Source organism: Grampus griseus (assembly GCF_964374135.1).
Source record: "Grampus griseus genome assembly, chromosome: Y".
In the NCBI taxonomy this organism is placed as follows: domain Eukaryota; kingdom Metazoa; phylum Chordata; class Mammalia; order Artiodactyla; family Delphinidae; genus Grampus; species Grampus griseus.
In genome coordinates, this window is record NC_139016.1 from 15,515,274 (window position 1) to 15,536,860 (window position 21,587).

Consider the following 21,587-nt stretch of genomic DNA (forward strand, 5'->3'; position numbering starts at 1 on the left):
GCGTAGCCCACAGCTAGTGACTTCCCGAGGCTAGAGAAAGTGAGACACACTGGGGGCGGTTCCGGTAGGAAAATGGAATCTTTAGAGCGCCAGGCCCTGCGCTGACAAGAGGAGGAATCAAGTATAGAGTAGGCCCACGACGTTATCCTACTTGGAAATCACCCGAGCTGTCTCCTGCTCTTGAATACACTTCTGCTACTCTGTAATAATTGCCTTTTCCAGAAAATTTCTTGACTGTTAACTTTTATGTTACCTGTCTTCCTTTTCAGAGAAATTCCAGCATGATGCTCCTGTAAGAAGTCTCTGCCTAATACATGAAAAGCGGTGGAGGAAGCAGTGAGAAAAGGGTGTGTGTCTCTCAAAGCTCCCGAACAAAAGGGCATAGGTTCAGAGACAGGAACCTCTTGAGGTTCGTTAGAGATCCCACTCTGAAAGATTTCAGTGATCCAAGGCAGGGGCTCTTGGTAGTAGAGGGGTAGAGCACCAAGAGTGTGGCTCCAGTGCCAGTTAGGGCCGGAAGCAGGTTCATCCTGAGTGAGGAGAACTGCTTCCCCAAGCTGCTTAACAGGGAGGAGTGGGAAGAGCCCCTGTAGTTCCTCAGAGCTCTATCACTGAGAACTGGGAGGACGTGAAAGGCTGGTTACTGGGTCAAGGTGCCTGAAATGCCTAAATTAACAATCTCTTTTTCAATCTCTGCCTCTTGGCAAAAACAGTAGAAACTAGAGGGATTTTTTTTTTTTTTCATTTCGGAGACTTCATTTGCTGGAGTTGAAGATGAAGAATTTCAGCAGTGTTCCTTTTAGGTGGCTTACCTAGAAGGTGAGAGAGCTGGTTTACCAGATTAACTAAATCTGTGTGGACATAGTTTCCCATTCCATCCTGGTCCTTTTAACCACAAGGGGAAAACAATCCTTATTTAGTCCATTAGTAAACAAGAGTTAAAAGCTACCCAGGGGAATCAACATTTAAAGGAAGAACAAGAATTCAACAATTATTTGAAGTCAATTGTAATAGTCATGAACAGGTTCATCAGATTTTGTGTGCGAGCCTGAATTTCGTTACAACCAGCAGGCTTTGGAAAAGCCCTAGGAATTTCTCCATGAAGTTGCCTGATGACCGTCTGAGCGTGATCATATAATAAGTTAGTGGGCTCATCTCCCAGTTGTAATTCTAGAGACCTTTGAGGACTTTCCCAATTAGGGGTTTCATCTGAGGCTGGGCATGCCCTTCACAGCACATTATCAGCTGATATAAATCAGAGAAACTAGGTTGGTAAGTTTGAATGAATATATTAATTTCGTTAACAAATCTATGAGAGTCTTTGGTTATGTTAGGAAAATCTTTGACTATGGCTTGCAGTTCAGCTTTAGTCCAGTGAGAATAAGAAATTAAGGGTTTAGCTTCTGGATCCTTAGAAGGCTTAATTTTAAAGGGACAAGTGCCGATGGGTACAGAGGAAAAGGGGGTGGGGAGAGTTTCAGGGAAAAAGGAAGTTTGGTTAATAGAATTAGTATAGAGGATTTGAGGGTATAGGGGAGGCATAGGTACAAGAAAAGGAGGAAGATGGCACGGAGGCAGAGCCTAAGACAAAGAAGCCAAGGAAGAGAAGCCTGAGGCTTTGGAAACCATTTTATCTGTCTTTATCATTTCCTTGCCTCAGTTAATCTTAAAAATCTTGTTTTGCAGAAAGAAAATTTTAGACTGCTGATAATGTTCAGAAGCTTCAAAACACCAATCAAAACAAGCAATCCACTTTAGTTCTGGAAATTTTTGAGCCATTGTAGCCCAATGCAGTTTTAAGGAAATTAAGTTAAACTGAACTTTTTATTAGTTGTTCATATTGTTATCTGGGCAAGCCAGATCTAGCATTGGATGAAAACTGCTAAATGAAAAAATTCGGAAATGTCTCTAGAATTATAACCTGAGACCAGCTCACAAACTTAGTATATGATCAGGCTCAGGCAGTCACCAGGCAACTTAATGGAGAAATTCTTAGGGCTTTTCTAAAGCCTGTTGATTGGAACAATATTCAGGCTTGCACACAAAATCTGAAAAACCTGTTTATGAATATTACAATCAACTTCAGACTCTTTTTTTAAAGAAAATTCTGTTCTTCTTTCAGATACTGATTCCATCTGGGTAGATTTAAACTCTATGTTTAATAATGGACTGAATGAGAATTGTTTTCCCCTTCTTTTAAAAAGGACTAGGATGGAATGGGAAACTATGTCCACCCAGATTTAGTTAATCTGGTAAGCCAGCTCTCTCACCTTCTATGTAAGTCACCTAAAAGCAACACTGCTGAAATTCTTCATCTTCAACTCCAGCAAATGAAGTATTCTACATGAAACAAAAATCCCCCTAGTTTCTACTGTTTTTGCAAAGAGGCAGGAGATTGAAAAAGACGTTGTTAATTTAAGTATTTCAGGAGGCACTTTGACCCTGTACTCAGCCTTTCACATCCTCCTGAGGCAGGAGATAAGATGGGCCCCAGATAAGATAAGATAGACATTTACAACTGGCCTCCTGTTTGTGTTTCATAGGGCAGGAAAAGTGGGCTTCAGGCCAGACACAACTAGCCTCCTGTTTGCATTTCCTGAGGCAGGAGACAGGTGGGCTCCAGCTTAGGCATTTACAATCAGCCTGCTGTTTGCTCTCTAGAATGGAAGTTACTACAGAAACGGGGTAAACAATCAGGCTTTGTCTTTTGCGGATGCCTTAAGATAACAGTCATGGCCGGAACAGAGAGGGGCAAAACCTTGTTTGAGTAAAAGCCAAGGGATCTCCGCGACTCCCCTCCTTGGGGCAAGGGAGACACTACGCATGTGCAGAAAGACTCCTTGGGGGTTAAAAGTCAGGGAACAACTCCAGGCTATGGTGACTCTTGCTTCTCCCAGATGCCTGCGCGTCAGGGTCCATCTTGGCTGAGAGGTGCGTGCACACCTAGGGGAAAGGTCCTGAGACAAATTAGCCAGCGCTGGAGTGGGAGTAGGGGGACAAAACAAGACGACTGGCAAGAAGGAAGACAAAGACCTGGAAGAGCTGCCCTTTTATAAAGAATTTAAGAGTTTCCCAAAGGCATGACTCTCTGAGTTCGCCCATGCACCTTTCTGCAAGTACTTTGCTTTTCCAATAATTTTTTACTTTTCTCTTTACCTTCTGCCTTCTCACCTGAATTCATTCTCGAGTAGGCAGGCAACAACTAGGGATCCAGGCCCTAGCCGCTGGCCCCTGTGGTTAGGACTCCTGGTCTGGAAGCTGAGATCTTGCTGTAAGCTTCCACTTACTGTTGCCTGCATCCAAAATCAATCCCAGTTCTCAGTGATGGAGCTCTGAGGAACTACAGGGGCTCTTCCCACTCCTCCCTGTTAAGCAGCTTGGGGAAGCAGTTCTCCTCACTCAGGATGAACCTGCTTCCGGCCCTAACTGGCACTGGAGCCACACTCTTGGTGCTCTACCCCTCTACTACCAAGAGCCCCTGCCTTGGAGCACTGAAATCTTTCAGAGTGGGATCTCTAACGAACCTCAAGAGGTTCCTGTCTCTGAACCTATGCCCTTTTGTTCGGGCGCTTTGAGAGACACACACCCTTTTCTCACTGCTTCCTCCACCGCTTTTCATGTATTAGGCAGAGACTTCTTACAGGAGCATCATGCTGGGATTGCTCCTCCCCAAAATGGAAACTAATTCTAGAATTGACAGTAGTCATCAAAGTCATCAACCAGGTGAATTAAATGACGCTTTGACATCTTTTATGTGTTGCGTCTCTGTCAGTACGAGAGCACATTCTGGAAAAGCTGATCATTTGTCCCTATTGAATCAGCTACCACCTTTCCTACAGGCAAAAATCTTCAACTGATGTTGGCAAAATTTACAGCAAACTTTCCAAAAAGATTCAAATAAACCCCTCAATACCTCTTCCCATAAAAGGGTTAATAAAGAGGTGCTTCAAAACATAAAGGCCATTACAGAAGACTACGAGACTCAGGATCTTATTATCTCTTGTAATAGCTCCTGTAACACTCTCATATTATCAGTAAGAAAACATAAGGGCCAGGCTTCCCTGGTGGCACAGTGGTTGAGAGTCTGCCTGCCGATGCAGGGAACACAGGTTCGTGCCCCAGTCTGGGAGGCTCCCACATGCCGCGGAGTGGCTGGGCCCATGAGCCATGGCTGCTGAGCCTGAAAAAAAAAAAAAAAAAAAAGTAAGGGCCAAGAATGGAGGATTTTTAGGACCTGGGAGCAATGAATAACATTGTTATCCCTTGACATCCTGTCGTTGATACTACGGGGCCCTGTGGGGTTCCTGGGCACAAAGGCCTTTCTGTGTTCCCATTTCTTGATTACAGGAATTAGGCTTCATTCAGCCTCCATGATTTTTCTTGAGTTCCAAGGAGCAGTTGAAACGGTTGCTAATTAGGGGAGGGAGGGGATGCAGAGACAAAGGAGGAACAGTCAAGGAACAACAGTGCAGCCTTGGGGCAGGGTCCTGGTTCCCCTCAAGGGATACACATAACAATATCTTTGAGCTGTTTTGCAGATGCTGAAACCCCCACCAGGTGGGAGAAGTTTACTGTCTGCTGCCCACAAGCACACAGACCCCAGACCGGTTGGACCCATAAGGTGGATGGCTCTGACTACCACTTACCTCCCCACCAACCAATCAGAAGAATGTCCACGAGCTGATCACACCCTCTGTGAACCATTGCTATAAAACTCCTCACTACCCCTTCCAGGGTGGGACATGCAGTTTTGAGGGCATGAGCCCACTCTGGCCCCCTTTGCCTGGCAAAGCAATAAAGCTCTTCTGTTCTGCTTCACCCAAACTCTGTCTCTGAGATTTAATTTGGTGTTGGGGTACAGAAGCCAGATTCGGCTTCATGGTTCCCAACCTTCTTTTTACTAACATTCATTCTCACCCGAAGTAAGTTCTTTGGGCTTGAGCAGAGGAAAATTCAACATAGAATTGGATCAACAGAGTCCAAGTTGATTGAAGTCAGGCGGGTCAATAAAGTTGAACTTCATCATTCCTTAAGTTCCGGTTAGTCTGGTGATTGAGCCCTAGAGGATCCTGTAGCTCAAGAATATGCTTCAGACTAATCCTTACCTTTGAAATAGAAAGGGGAACCTGTACAGCTGATATTTTGTCTCTGGTGTGGTTAAGTTATCTCTCTGCCCTGGTAGTACCTTTTATTTTCACATTCTTTTGTTCCCTTAAAATCATTAACTGATGAGACCTATTCTTCTGTAAGGACAAGTATTGGGTTCAGGCTTAGATCACAAAATGACTTAGGCCTAAAATGCCTTCTCTTGCATCAAGAAAGGCATGCCTGATTCTCTTTGTATGGTGACACCCTAACCTATATGCCTACCATGCCTCAGAGTTTTATTGAGTCCTTATTTCTCACAAATTCTGAAGGCTGATCTGGATAATACAGGCTTCCCTAGAGGTTCCCTTTTGTTGCAGTTGTGGACAAAGAATGTCACCTGACATTTCAGTAGATGAAGGATGTTTCAGCCATAAAGTTATCAGCCACTGGGCTTCCCTGGTGGCGCAGTGGTTGAGAGTCCGCCTGCCGATGCAGGGGACACGGGTTCGTGCCCCAGTCCGGGAAGATCCCACATGCCGCGGAGCGGCTGGGCCCGTGAGCCGATGGCCGCTGAGCCTGCGCGTCCGGAGCCTGTGCTCCACAATGGGAGAGGCCACGACAGTGAGAGGCCCCCATACCGCAAAAAAAAAAAGTTATCAGCCACTGCAACCGCCCCAGTGATGCAACCTGAGGGGACTCAAGATAGAGAAAGACAGAATACTGGCCCTACATTGTTAAGGAATAACTTGAAAGGATTAATTCAGTGGAATTGAAATTCAAAGGAATAATTTCAGTGAGCCTGAGGCAGGAGGTAGATGGGCTCCAGGCTAGTCATTTACAACTAGCTTCCTGTTTACGTATCTTGGGGTGAGAAAAAGATGAGCTTCAGACAAAACACTTAAAACTAGCCTCCTGTTTGCATTTTCTGAGGAAGGATGCAGATGGGTTCTAGGCTGGATATTTACAACCAGCCTTTGCACTGTGAGATGGAAATAACAACAGAAACAGGGTAAATAGCTGGACTTCCTTTCCTGTGGACACTTTAAGATAACAGTTACAGCAGGGACAGAGGGGCTAAATGCTGTTTGAGAAATAGATCAAGAGGCCACATATTTCTCATCCTTGGGGCAAGGGAGACACTGCACATGCACATTCTCTACTTCGGGCAAGGCAGATACTGCACATGCCAAAAAAGGCTCCTTGGAGGTGAAAAGGAGGGGTGTATCTCTGCCTTGCTTCAGTCTAAAATAAATAAACTGCTTTTCTGTGTGCTCTCCCACTTGTTGTTCTGTGCCTCTAATAATAAACTTCGCACCTGTTTTTAGAGCTTTTGCCTCCTTATAACATTCTTGCTTTCAAGTGGAGGCAAGAGCCAGGGAAACCTTGCTTCTAGCCTCTAGTCCTTGGTGTTCTAATGACTACGATTCCTGGTTTTCATCAAGGATACCCAGGTTCAATTCCTGGGCAGGGAACTAAGATCTCACTTCAAGCCACTGGTCACTGCTGCATCTCTGAGATCAAGCCCAGACATGCATTTTCACAGATAGAAAGGCATGAAAATTATTACCTTGAGATGTCTGTTTTTTACATGTTTGACTACATGTTTTTGGGTGTTTTTTTGTTTTTGTTTTTCAGCAAAAACTCCTTTATATCCTAGCTCCTCACTTACCTCTTTGGAGCCATACCTAAGAGCTGTCTGAGATGCTTTATCCCAGGCTATAGTCCTCAGTAAGTCCACCAAATAAAACATAATTCTCAACTATTAGGTTTGCTTTTTTTTTTTTTAACTTGACAGTTTTGGTGACCAAAAAAGGGACCCAGAGCAGACTTCTCTCCTTTACCTGAACTCTAGGAGGATCCAGAGCCTTGGTCCCAACAACAGAGTCCTCTTCTGCCCATCAGCCTCATCAGAGAGTCCAGACAAATTTGGGTGATTCTCTACTGATCCTTGGGTCTCCTGATTACTGGTTGACAATCCTGAGTTTTTTCAGGTGGTGTTAAACCACTCTCTGGAAGAATAAGTTATCCTCGAAACTTAATTTCAAGAAGAGGTACCTGGGTTATCCTCAGCTCAAAGACTGGGAAGACTTTGCTCAGCTGAAAGACACCAAGTAGAGGCTGGAGTAGGTAGTTAGGTGGGAGAATGACCTGTCATTTTTCCCTTGAATTGGCTTTTTTAATAGAGTTTGTTGGAATAAAAGTGAAGATATCTCATGAAACTTGCAGCTCTGATGAAGGGACATCTCCTCCTGGCTTTCCCAGGCAACTGGGAAACTTGTGGGAGATCTGGAGACAAGACCCTATATCATGCAGCCATCCCTATAGGGTAACCCACTCATTTTAATTAAAAACTTGCTGCACTGGGGACCCACATAAGAGCTGGCCACTCAATGATCTGAACACCCACATAGTCTCAGGCTACTGAAGGGAAAAACTGAAATAGGTAAGAGAGCTGAAAAAACTCAGGGGTAAAACCTAGAGGTGTCAGCTTTCACTGCAGGTCTGAAGGCTTAAAGCCTGGAGGATTTTCTTGCACAGTAGCTTACACACATGATTGGAAAATTGTTACTGTGTGTGTGTGTGTGTGTGTGTGTGTGTGTGTGTGTGTGTGTGTGAGACAGCGCTTACTTTCTGCCCATGCAGATCTCTTCTCAAGTTTCTCCAGTGACCGTATGATAAAATGGTTTTCTTCCTCCAGAGTAAGAAGTCTAAAAGACGAAGGCTGAAGTAGGATGTTTCTTATAGCCTCACCTCAGACACCACACATAATAATTTCTGCTGCTTTCTGTGGGTAACACGGAAAAATTCTGCTGCAGTGTGGAAAGGGACTATACAAAGCCATGAATATCAGGTAAGGATAACTGGCACCTTCCTTCAATACTACAAAGGACACTGAAGAAATGATTTCACTGAAGGATATGCATCTTAGTCTACTTTCTGCCCATAAAACATTTAAGTTTCAAGTCTCTTCTATTGAGAAAGGTAGGTCTTTGGTAATGCAACTATCAAAAACTTACAAGCCCTGAACTTATCCCTTATCCCTCTACCACCCAAATAAGAACTACTTCAACATGAGAAATACATAATAAGATAGAGAAAATATATTTTTTTAATAACTAAACGAACAGAAGTAAAAGGAAACTGCCACAACATAACTAAAGCCATATGTGAATTCCCACAGCTTGCCTTAGAAGCATAACAAAAATGTCTTTTGCCACTTCTATTCAACATAGCTCTGGAGGTCTGAGATGGAGCAATAATGCAACGAAACTAAACAAAAAATATCTAAATTGGATAAATAAAATGAAAATATTTCTGTTAATAGATTACAAAATTTATTTGTAGAAAATCTAAAAATTCTGCAGAAAAACTGTTAAGCCAAATAGAAAACTCAGCAAAGTTGCAAATTAACATTGAAAATCAGTTGCGTTTCTATACACTAAAAATACAGAATTCTAAGAAAGATTAAGAAAATAATTCCAGTTACAACAGCATAAAAGGAATATTATTCTTAGTTGTAAGTTTAATCAAAGAGGTGAAAACATACATTTAAAACTATAGAACATTGTTAAATTAATTAAAGACATAAATAAATAAAAATATTCCTTGTATTCATGAATTGGAAGTCTTACTGTAATTATGATGCCACTACTACCTGAAGCAATTGACAAATTTATTCAATCCCTCTCAAAATCCCAAAGGTGTCTTGAAAAAAAAATCCTACATTTATATGAAATGTCAAGGGACTCTCAATTGCAAAATAATCATTTAAAAATAATAAATTTGGAAGTCTTACATTTCCTGTTTTTAAAAATTATTATAAACTTACAGTAATCAAGACAATGTGGTACTGGCATAAAGACAGACATACTGACCAAAGGAATATAATAGAGAACTCAGAAATGAATCCTCATTAATAAATCCTCATATATATGGTCAAGTGACGATTCAATAGGGAAAGGACAGTGTTTGCAACAAGTGGTGTTGGGAAAACTGTATATTCACATTTAAAAGAATGAAGTTGGATGAATTAAATCAAAATGTATAAAGACCTAAACATAGTACCTAAAACTATAAAACTCTCTGAGGAAAACATAGTGGAAAAGTTTTTATGACACCAGCAATAATTTTTGTGTGTGTGACACCAAAAGCACATGCAACAAAAGCAAAAATAAAGAAACTACATCAAAATGTAATACTTCTGTGCACCAAAGAACATAGTCAACAAGGCAGACTAAGGAACTGAAGAAAGTATTTGCCAATCATATATCTAATAATGATTCAATTTCTGGAATATATAAAGAACTCCTAACTCAACAAAAACAAGCAACCCAATTCAAAAATGGACACATGATTTAAATGGCCGTTTCTTCAAAGAAGTATGTGAAAAGATGCTCAACACCAATAAATACTAGGAAAATTAACACAAAAAAACAAAATGAGGGGACTTCCCTGGTGGCACAGTGGTTAAGACTCCATGCTCCCAATGCAGGGGGCCTGGGTTTGGTCCCTAGTCAGACAAGGATATCCCACATGCATGCCACAACTAAGAGTTCACATGCTTCAACTAAGGAGCCCGCAAGATGCAACTAAAGGAGCCCACCTGCCACAACTAAGACCTGGCACAACCAAATAAATAAATATTTTAAAAAACCACATTGAGAAATGACCTCATACCCATTAAGATCGTTATTTTAAAACAATTATAAGAGAAAATAAAAGTGTTGGCAATAATGTGGAGAAATTGGAACACTTGTGCACTATTGATTGGAAATGTAAAATGGTATAGCCAAAATGGAAAACACTATCGTAGTTCTTAAAATTAAACTTACAAATTTCATATGATCTAGCAATACCACCTCTCAGTACACAACCCAAAGAATTAAAATCAGAGTCTCAAATAGATATTTGTACACCCCTAAACACAGCATCATTATTCACAATAACCAAAAGGTGGGAGCAATCCAAATATCAATTGATAAATGAATGAATGATATATAGTAAATACATACAATGGAATATTATACAGCCAAAAAAAGAAGGAAATCATGTGTAATGTTACAACATGAATTGGCCCTGTGGACAGTATGCAAAGTGAAATAAGCATCACAAAAGAAAAAACTGTATGATTCACCTATATGAAGTACCTAAGGTAGTAAAATTTACAAAATCAGAGCAGCAGATTAATGGTTACCAGGAGGTGAGAAGAAAAGGGAAATAGGCTGTTGTGTAATGAGCGTGAGATTTCAGATTTGCAAGAAGAAAGTTCTTGAGATTTGTTTCACAATAATGTAAACATGTTTAACACTACCAAACTGTACATCTAAAGATGGTTAAAATATAAATATTATGTGCTTTATCATAATCAAAAAGTGTTCACCAACAGGTGGATAAATAGAATCTGTTATATGCATACGAAGAAATATTCAGTTTTAAAAAGGAAAAAATCTGAGACCTTCCCTGGTGGCACAGTGGTTGAGAATCTGCCTGCTAATGCAGGGGACACGGGTTCGAGCCCTGGTCTGGGAAGATCCCACATACCGCAGAGCAACTAGGCCCGTGAGCCACAACTACTGAGCCTGCGCGTCTGGAGCCTGTGCTCTGCAACAAGAGAGGTCACGATAGTGAGAGGCCTGCGCACCGCGATGAAGAGTGGTCCCCACTTGCCACAACTAGAGAAAGCCCTCACACAGAAACGAAGACCCAACACAGCCATAAATAAATAAATTAATAAACTTCTATCCCCAACATCTTCTAAAAAAAACCAAATCTGAGATATGCCACGATATGTGTAAGTCTTGAGGACATTATGCAAAATAAAATGACCCAGTTACAAAATGACAAATTCTGTAAAATTTCACTTATATTAAGTATCGAGAGAGAGAGTCAGACTAAGACAGGGATGGTGGGGAGTGCTAGCTCTTTCTTTAAAAGGATACTATTTCTATCAAATTAGAGCCCCATTTTTATGGCATCATTCAGCCTTAATTATGTCCTTGAATTTTTTTTAATACAAAAGACTCTATTTGTCAAGACCTAAAAAATAAACAAACAAACAAGAACAACGAAAATAAAACACTAAGGTAAATTCATACCAGACCTCTGTGGTTTCCAAATGCAGACACACTGAGGATTAAGGTGTTAAGGCTTCAACATACAAACCTCAAAGAAGGGCAGACAAACATTCAATCCCTAACAACAAGTATTATCAAAATTAGGAAAGAACATTGTCATAATACTCCTTTGTGATATCAGAATTTATTCAAGTTTCTGCAATTATCCCAATGATGTCTTTCATATGAAAAAAAGTGAATTTTTCTTATCCAGAAAACAATCTAAAATTATGCATAGCATTTAATTATCATAATCCTTGTCACCTTCTCTATAATCATTTATCAGTTTTTCCTTATATTTTATGATCTTAACATTTGTCAAGAGCACAGGACATTTATTTTGCAGAAAGTCCCTCATTTTAGATTTCTGGTATTTTCTCTTGATTATAATCAGGAACTCATTCTTCACAAGAATATTACAGAAGAGATGTGTCCTCAGGACAACTGAAAACACATGATGTTAGCATCATCTTTTTGTTAACTTCTATCCCTCAATTAAAATGGTGTCTGCTAGAATTCTCCATGAAAATTACTGTTCTTCCTTGGTAACTAGTAATTAACTTATAGGTATTTACTCTGAAACAATATAAATGTCTTGTTTCTTATCAAACTATCACCCACAAACTACAGCTTTCTTTGATGATTCTTTCCTGAATCAAGGGCATACGATGATTGCAAAAATTAATAGCTGGTATTCTACTGAAGGAAAGTGCTTTTTTCTTCTACATAATTAATTAATAAATTAGTATTTCTTGAACATGGATTCATGGATTTTTTTTGCTGAATGGATTAGGATCTATTACAATTTATAATTATTTAATATACAAATCTCCCCATATTTGATAAGTGGAAATGCTTACATGCTGTTGTCCATATCCTTTCAAAATGTCAGTTTCTTACTTTCCGGAAGTGTATTCTAGAATATCTGAAAATACTTCAGTTTCATTTTTTACTTCCCTGCCCTATCCTGGAATCAGTCATTTTCCCAATAAGTCCTACATTTAGTGGGGATAAAATTTATTTAAAAGTTTACATTGCAGGGCAAAATGGCATGTATCTGTTTCCTCTTGCTTTTTGCCATTAAGCATAATCATGTACCCTGAAGTTAATGCCAGAGTAGATCAAAGGAGAAAATTATAGCAGCAGAGCATCTTGAATGTTTCACCTAATAGAGGAAGGCCAACCATATCCAACTTTTCCTGACCCTATTCAACAGCAGAAGGCAAATCATTTCTTCCCTGAGTCAAACGTGAATCCCAGCACATATATGGAATCTAAAAAAATGGCACTGATGAACCTAGGGGCAGGACAGGAATAAAGATGCAGATGCAGAGAATGGACTTGAGGACGGGGGAGGGGGAAGGGTAAGCTGGGATGAAGTGAGAGACTGGCATGGACATATATACACTACCAAATGTAAAATACATAGCTAGAGGGAAGCAGCTGCATAGCCCAGGGAGATCATCTTGATGCTTTGTGACCACCCAGAGGGGTGGGTTAGGGAGGGTGGGAGGGAGATGCAAGAGGGAGGTGATATGGGGATATGTGTATACATATAGCTGATTCACTTTGTTATAACGCAGAAACTAACACACCATTTTAAAGCAATTATACTCCAAAAAGATACAAAATAATAATAATAATAAAAAAAGACAAAGAAAGACACACATACACACACAAGAAAAGAAAATTCCATGTAAACAAAACCCTGCTGTCAAGAGATATCAATTGAAAGCCATGCCAGAAATAAATCAAGGGGGCACTATCTTTAACCAGAACTAAGTATCCCTTTTTCAACTAAGATATGCGGCTCTGTCAAAGACACTGCATCATTCAAGTAGAACCAACAGGGGCGTACTTCTCTCTCATCAACACACATCTGACTACATTCTTGAGCGGAACTTCTGAGAATCAGTGGAATCTCAGCTGTATCAGGTAAACGAAAAAGAACAAAGGTCTGAATGTCAAATGGCAATTGAAACTGCAACTGACAAAGTAGTCCAAGCCATATGTATTATACATAAACAGGGTCATTGCCTACTAAAATAAAAAGATTTAAAGACCCAAAGACTCCTAACATAATTGACAAAATATCCAGAATACAATAAAAATCAACTATCATATCAAAAATAAGAAAATTACAACTGAAATCAGAAAAGGTAATTAACTGATACAAGCACTGAGTTGAAATTATATGACAAGATTTTTAAAGAAACCATCATGAAAACATTTGTATAGCGATTACAAATTGAATAAAACAAGTAAAAAATAGAAAAATCTTGACAAAGACAAATTATAAAAAGAACAAGTGAAAATTATAGAACACAGAAACATCAATACAATAACCAAAATAATAAAATTTGTACAGTGAACTCAATAGTAAAAGATAACAAGATAGGGTTATCGAGCTTGGGAACAAAAGAATAAAATTCAGGTAGTCTAACCAATAGAGGGAAAATATCCTAGAAAAAGAATGACCGGAAACTTAGAAACATGAAAGAAATAACCAAAAAGGTCAATTTTTGTATCATTACAATCTAAAAAAGAAAGGAGAAAGAGGGAAGTAGGGAAAGATTATTGGCAGAAGCCAGATCAAATATCTTCCCAAATTTGACAAGACACACAAATGTAAAGACTGAAGGAGATGAGTGAACCAGAGATAGGATAAATTCAGAGAAATCAACACCAAGACATATTGTAACTAGACTTTTGAAAATTAAAGATAAAAAATACATCTTGAAAGCAGCCAGAGAGAAATGATGTATTATCATAAGAGAACAACTCAACAACAGTGAATTTATAATCTGAACTAATGGATGTAAGAAAGAAGTGGCAAAATATTTTTCATGGGTTGAAAGAAAGGAAATGCTAACAGAAGGAATTTTGGAGTATCACAAACGAAGGAGAAACAACAAAAAGTGCAGCAATGTGGATACATACAATGTTTTCTTCCCCATAAGTTTTATGATAATATTCGATAGTTGAAACAAAAATTGTAACACTATCTGATACTCAGAATTTTAGTATTTAAAAGTAGGAAATATAAAGGATGTAAATGCAAATTAAGCATTTCTTTTGAAGTGAAAAATGTTGATACCAGTAGATTGTGATGTCACACATGTATGGTAATATCCAAACCACCATAAAAACTATAAAGGTACACTTAAAAGCACTATAAATATATAAAGATGAAAATTTTTAAATCCTAAAATAGATGGAATGCTAAAAAATTCTTAAAAAAAAAAACTCCCACAGGAAAACTCATTTTTTGTTAATGGTATAAAATTATCTCCCAAACAAACTGTGAACTTGGATACTACATCATGGTTTTTCATTAAAAAATACTGTGTTGAAAATGGAATGTCAAGGGTTGATATAAAATTGATCAAAATCTAAGGACAATATTAAAAATGAATAAGAAAAATTTTCATTTGGTAAAGTTAGTCAAAAAGATGCATAATCATGTCACATTGGATGAAAGTAAAATGTGGAAACATTGTGTTTATATTTCCCTAAAATAACACCAAAACCTTAGGTTTTATGAAGATGTCAGACTCCCCCCAGAAATATATTTTATTTTTACATCTAAATTTACTTGGAATAACTGAAGCATAAGGCAAGGGTTATTTTAAATACTTAGTCAAATAATAACTACATAATTTATATATTAAAATACAACTAGGAGAGTGATAATTGAAAGTCATAAAAATATAAATAACCACTGTACACAATTTAAAATTTCTTAAGGTGAGCACTTATAAGATTGGACAGTATAAGACATGTTTTTCTAGGTACAACTGAAAATAGAAATGTAAACAAAACTAAAACTTTGGTTCAAAGATGTAGAATAAAGTTTAAAGTTAATGTTAAGAAGTGTATCTTCAGGAATAAAATGTTCAATATGCTTTTTCAAGGTGATGCAAGAAATTTTCCCCTATTGAAGTATGAAGAAGCATTCTAGCTTACACATGATTTTGCTTGAACTTTATGCTAAATAAGACAGCCTGTCTTATAGCCTGTCAAACAAATATTGTACATCTGCTTTAACCACCCAAGAAAAGAGTCACTCATCATCCAGTTACACAAAGAGTTAAGTCCAAATCCACTGCAGTTGTCCACCAACAGTGGACCCTGTGGGGAATTCAGGATGGGAAAAATAAGATGAAGAATTCTGTGCTTTGGATCTATGGGCTTCTCAATAGTTAAGATGCATATTTAAGGAAGAATTTTATTGATCCCAGATTCCAGCATCTCCCGTACATAGAAAAACACTAAAATCACTTGCTTGAGACATCTGGTTTCTCTAAACAACCGTATGTTTGACCACATGTATTTTCCAGTTAAAAAAATTTATATATGTACAATTATTATATCAGACAAAATAGACTTTAAAATAAAGACTATTACAAGAGACAAAAAAAAAAGACACTACATAATGATCAAACGATCAAGCCAAGAAGAAGATATAACAATTGTAAATATTTATGCACCCAACATAGGAAAACCTCAATACATAAGGCAAATGCTAAGAGCCATAAAAGGGGAAAGCAACGATAACACAACAAGAGTAGGCGATTTTAACACCCCACTTTCACCAAGAGACAGATCATGCAAAATGAAAATAAATAAGGAAACACAAGCTTTAAATGATACATTAAACAAGATGGACTTAATTTATATTTATAGGACATTCCATTCAAAAACAACAGAATACACTTTCTTCTCAAGTGCTCACAGAGTATTCTCCAGGATGAAGCATATTTGGGTCACAAATCAAGACTTGGTAAATTTAAAAAACTTGAAATCATATCAAGTATTTTTTCCAACCACAACTCTATGAGACTAGATATCAATTACAGGTAAAAAATTGTAAAAAATACAAGTACATGGAGGCTAAACAATACACTACTAAATAACCAAGAGATCACTGAAGAAATCAAAGAGGAAATCAAAAATTACCTAGACACAAATGACAATGAAAACATGACAACCCAAAACCTATGAGATGCAGCAAAAGCAGTTCTAAGAGGGAAGATTATAGCAAGTCAATCCTACCTCAAAAATAAGAAACATCTCAGATAAACAATATAACCTTATACCTAAAACAATTAGAGAAAAAACCCAAAGTTAGCAGAAGGAAAGAAATCATAAAGATCATATCAGAAATAAATGAAAAAGAAATGAAGGAAACAATAGCAAAGATCAATAAAACTAAAAGCTGTTTCTTTGAAAAGATAAAGAAAATTGATTAACTGTTAGCCAGACTCAACAAGAAAAAAAGGAAGAAGACTAAATGAATAGAATTAGAAATGAAAAAGGAGAAGTAACAACTGACACTGCAGAAGTACAAAGAATCACGAGAGATTACTACTAGGAACTATATGCAAATAAAATGGACAACCTAGAAGAAATGGACAGGGCTTCCCTGGTGGCGCAGTGGTTGAAAGTCCGCCTGCCAATGCAGGGGACACGGGTTCGTGCCCCGGTCTAGGAAGATTCCACATGACGTGGAGCGGCTGGGCCCATGAGCCATGGCTGCTGAGCCTGCATGTCCGGAGCCTGTGCTCCGCAATGGGAGAGGCCACACAGTGAGAGGCCCATGTACCGAAAAAAAAAAAAAAAGGACAAATTCTTAGAAAAACACAACCTTCTGAGACTGAACCAGGAAGAAATAGAAAATATAAACAGACCAATCACAAGCACTGAAATTGAAACTGTGATTAAAAATCTTCCAACAAACAAAAGCCCAGGACCAGATGGCTTCACAGGCGAATTCTATCAAACATTTATAGAAGACCTAACACTTACCTTCTAAAACTCTTCCAAAATATAGCAGAGGGAAGAACACTCCTGAACTCATTCTATGAAGCCACCATCATGCTGAAACCAAAACCAGAAAAAGATGTCACAAAGAAAGAAAACTACAGGCCAATATCACTGATGAACATACGTGCAAGAATCCTCAACAAAATACTAGCAAACAGAATCCAACAGCACATTAAAAGGATCATACACCATGATCAAGTGGGGTTTATCACAAGAATGCAAGGATTCTTCAATATACCCAAATCAATCAATGTGATAAACCATATTAACAAATTGAAGGAGAAAAACCATATGATCATCTCAATAGATGCAGAAAATGATTTTGACAAAATTCAACACCCATTTATGATAAAAACGCTCCAGAAAGTAGGTATAGAGGGAACTTTCCTCAACATAATAAAGGCCATATATGACAAACCCACAGCCAACATCCTTCTCAATGGTGAAAAACCAAAACCATTTCCTCTAAGGTCAGAAACAAGACAAGGCTGTCCACTCTCACCACTATTATTCACATAGTTTTGGAAGTTTTAGCCAGAGCCATCACAGAAGAAAAAGAAATAAAAGGAATCCAAATCAGAAAGAAGTAAAGCTGTCACTGTTGCAGATGACATGATACTCTACATAGAGAATCCTAAAGATGCTACCAGAAAACTACTAGAGTTAATCAATGAATTTGGTAAAGTAGCAGGATACAAAATTAATGCACAGAAATCTCTTATGTTCCAATACACTAATGATGAAAAATCTGAAACACAAATTAAGGAAACACTCTCATTTACCATTGCAACAAAAAAAATAAAATACCTAGGAATAAATCTACCTAAGGAGACAAAAGACCTGTAGGCAGAAATCTATAAGACACTGATGAAAGAAATTAAAGATGATACAAAGAGAGAGAGAAATATACCATGTTCTTGGATTCGAAGAATCAACATTGTTATAATGACTATACTACCCAAAGCAATCTACAGATTCAGTGCAATTTCTAGAAAACTACCAATGGCATTTTTCACCGAACTAGAACAAAAAATTGCACGATTTGTATGGAAACACAAAAGACCCTGAATAACCAAAGCAATCTTGAGAAAGAAAAATGGAGCTGGAGGAATCATCAGGCTCCCTGACTTCAGACTATACTACCAAGCTACAGTAATCAAGACAGTATGGTACTGGCACAAAAACAGAAATATAGATCAATAGAACAGAATAGAAAGCCCAGAGATAAACCCATGCATATATGGTCACCTTATTTGTGATAAAGGAGGCAAGAATATACAATGGAGAAAAGACAGCCTCTTCAATAATTGGTGCTGGGAAAACTGGACAGCTACATATAAAAGAATGAAATTAGAACACTCCCTAACACTATACACAAAAATAAACTCAAAATGGATTAAAGATCTAAATGTAAGGGCAGACACTATCAAACTCTTAGAGGAAAACATAGGCAGAACACTCTATGACATACATCACAGCAAGACTCTTTTTGACCCACCTCCTAGAGAAATGGCAATAAAACAAAATAAACAAATGGGACCTAATGAAACTTAAAAGCTTTTGCACAGCAAAGGAAAACATAAACAAGATGAAAAGGCAACCCTCAGAATGGGAGAAAATATTTGCAAATAAAGCATCTGACAAAGGGTTAATCTCCAAAATATACAGGCAGCTCATGCAGTTCAATATCAACAGAACAAATAACCCAATCCAAAAATGGGCAGAATACCTAAATACACATTTCTCCAAAGAATTATACAGATTGCCAACAAACACATGAAAGCATGCTCAACATCACTAATCATTAGAGAAATGCAAATCAAAACTGCAATTTGCTATCCCCTCACACTAGTCAGAATGGCCATCAATAAAATATCTACAAACAATAAATGCTGGGCAGGGTGTGCAGAAAAAGGAACTCTTGCACTGTTGGTGGGAATGTAAATTGTTACACCCAATATGGAGAAAAGTATGGAGGTTTTTAAAAAACTAAAAATAGAAGTACCATAGGACCCAGCAATCCCACTACCGGGCATATAGCCTGAAACACCATAATTGAAAGAGTCATGTACCGCAATGTTCATTGCAGCTCTATTTACAATAGCCAGGACATGGAAGTAACCTAAGTGTCCATCAACAGATGAATGGATAAAGAAGATGTGGGACATATATACAATGGAATATTACTCAGCCATAAAAAGAAATGAAATTGAGTTATTTGTAGTGAGGTGGATGGACTTACAGTCTGTCATACAGAGTGAAGTTTGTCAGAAAGAGAAAAACAAATACCATATGCTAACACATACATATGGAATCTAATGAAGAAAAACAAAGTGGTTATGAAGAACCTAGGGGCAGGACAGGAATAAAGACGCAGGCATAGAGAATTGACTTGAGGACATGGGGAGGGGGAAGGGTGAGATTTGATGAAGTGATAAAGTGGCATGGACTTATATATACTACCAAATGTAAAATAGATTGCTAGTGGGAAGCAGCCACATAGCACAGGGAGGTGAGCTCCGTGCTTTGTGACCACCTAGAGGGGTGGGCTAGGGAGGGTGGGAGGGAGACGCAAGAGGGAGGAGATATGGGGATATATGTATATGTATAGCTGATTCGCTTTGTTATAAAGCAGAAAGTAATACATCATTGTGAAGCAGTTATACTCCATGAAGATGTTAAAAAAAGTGAAGAAACATCTAATACAAGATCAATACCAAAGCAAGAACATAAATGGATTGATCATGGATGGATTCATGCATCCATCCATGCATTGTAAGACGTGGCCTCAGAAGAGAACTGACAACATGTATATAGTGACTGGCTACGTTCTCTGTCAATAGGTTATAAAAATGTATAGTCAATACTGTAAAGCATTTTTTTTTACCATAAATACTACAGAAGTGGCCTTTTATTTACTCATAACTTCACAAAAGCATCAACCACTTTTCATACATTCCAGACAAAGCTCATTTAAACAAAAAGTTTACTTTTTTCCAAAAGCAGTGTAGTGTCTATTTGAAAAGCAGGTCTTCTCTTTCATGTGTATAGTATTAAACTTAAGCTCTAGTGTGTCAAGTCTGGATTTGTTTAAAATATATGTGTAGGTACATATATGCAGAAATAAACTAGTGTACTTTGTTGACAGCACAAAAATATTTATTCTTCAAAACATGATAGAACTAGTATGATTAATGAAAATTTATCACAAAATAAAAAGATTCTATGCAATAATCCAACCAGGAGAAGTGGTAAGCATATTCCACCTGTGAAAATTCCAATTTGTGTTCTAAATGTCTAAAGTCTATGGGACACCATGTTGCTCACATAATTCTCATATGCATATAATTACTTACGCTACTAAGCTATCTCTTCTGCAGCTAGGATCACATTCAATTTATATTTCATTCTGAAGGCATTTAGATTTTCTAAAAGAATCTTTGGCTTTGTTACATTTTTAAAACAAAATTCTGAGGAGGCTATTCATTCTGCCCACACCCTGAGGAAATTTCTACTGTATAGTCCATCACTTACAGTTCATGTTCCCTCTGTCCTACCCATGCATACTGTTCACCTATGTACTGCATTTGTTTTAGCAGGCTCTAGTGTTGGTCTTGAAGCTGCTTTTGCTGTTCTTTCATTTGGGTTTACATAAAGCTCCGAAATTTCACACCTGAGAACAGCCACATCAGCATTACTTATTTAAAGTGCTGTTAGAGTTTGGTAACCTCTTGTGTTTAAGGGCTTTGCTTGGAGAACACAGAGTTATTGTTAGGGCTGCAGAATGTTCTGCAACTGGAGGAAAAACCATGAGTATTCCAGACTAATTCGATTATGGTAATTTTTTCTGAAGAATTAAAACAATTTTCTCATCAAAATATTCCATTGCCGTGGAGAAAATACCCCTAACTCTTTAAGTCCTTCATGAGCTCGTTGGGAGAATCTGGTAGAACTGACATTTCTCAGCTCACCATAATTTCATCAGTAACATTTTCTGAGATGAAGCAACAGAGATTCGAATCCACATACTTTAGGAAAGTCATATTTAATACTGAAAATCTTGTTTCAGTAGCAGTAAAGATGTCTTCATGAGCAGGTAATTAATAGTTTTTTTGTTTGTTTCTGATTCTCTTCTTGCAAGTTGTGTTTTAAATTGTTACTGAAATATATTATACCTCTCTATTTACACAAATTCCTGATTCAACATTCTCTGGCAGACCAAGTTCATTCTTTCATAGATGAGGTAGACCTAGCTAATTTAATCATAGGACATAAAGCTGATGATGTTTTTAGTAGTTATGGTGGGCAACTGCCATCAATGCTTGTTTTGAGGCAGCTGGTCTAGAGTCAGTGCTGGGGTTGGACACTACTGGGACGCCTGTTGCTAAACTGGAATAGGAGGGTGAGGGCAGTTGCTGAGCAGATTGCATGGTGGAAGAGAAGCCATTGTGAATGTGACTGCCATCTCCTTCTTCAACTATTCACTGCTTTGTTTCTCTATTGTCCTCAGGAAGGCCCATTTAAAAACATGTTTATTAATGTGTTATGAAATTCACATAT